Consider the following 839-nt stretch of genomic DNA (forward strand, 5'->3'; position numbering starts at 1 on the left):
AGCTTTACTTAAAGAAATACCTTTTTATGGAAAAGACCATGAAGATGCCTACAAGCATTTGGACGAAGTCAATGATGTAGCCGATTACTTCAATGTTCCAAATGTGCCCCGCGAGACTCAGCTACTTCGTATGCTTCCGGTGACATTCAAAGGAGCTGCAAAAGACTGGCTCAAGTCACTTCCCCCCGGATCAGTCACCACTTGGGCCAAGATGAAAGAAGAATTCATTGATCACTTTTGCCCACCTTCCAAGATAGCCAAGTTGAAGAAGGTCATTGCTAACTTTGAGCAACAAGCTGGAGAGTCGCTATATGAAGCATGGGAGAGGTACAAGAGCTTACTAAGAAACTGCCCACACCATGATCTAAACAGCCAGCAAGAAGTCTCCATCTTCTATGATGGAGTCAATGTCACAACCAGGCAGTTACTAGACTCGCAAGGCCCGCTCACAAAGAAGCCGCCCCCGGTGATCAAAGAATTGATTGAAGAATTCTCTAAACACTCTAGAGAATACCACAACCCTAGACATGATGTCACAAGGGGAGCCGCTTATGCAACTACTGAAGACTTATCCGCGGTCATGGCTATACTAAAAACCATGGATAGGAGGATGGATAAAATGGATCAAACGATCCATGCTATTCGGGTGGGTTGTGAAAACTGCAATGGGCCTCACCTCACTAGAGACTGTTATTTAGATGAGAATGGCAACAAGAAGGTGCATGTGTGCTACTCAAGTGGAGACCGATATGATGAAGACTGGCGCAAACAAAAGAAAGAATGGCTCCCTTATGAAGAGTACAAGAAAGCCAAGGAGGAAAGGTTTAGGCAAAAAGGGA

At 44.9% G+C, this 839-nt stretch overlaps 1 non-coding gene across 1 annotated transcript; it reads right to left on the reverse strand.

Annotated features, from left to right (window-relative positions):
• Nucleotides 1-259: 259 nt before the first annotated feature.
• LOC145056013 (small nucleolar RNA R71) lies at nt 260-366 on the reverse strand. Its single transcript, XR_013685554.1, has one exon. It is a non-coding gene; the product is annotated as a small nucleolar RNA R71 (small nucleolar RNA).
• Between the last annotated feature and the right edge of the window lie 473 nt (nt 367-839).

Source organism: Lactuca serriola, chromosome 5, assembly GCF_051521515.1.
Source record: "Lactuca serriola cultivar US96UC23 chromosome 5, Lser_US96UC23_V15, whole genome shotgun sequence".
Lineage (NCBI taxonomy): Eukaryota > Viridiplantae > Streptophyta > Magnoliopsida > Asterales > Asteraceae > Lactuca > Lactuca serriola.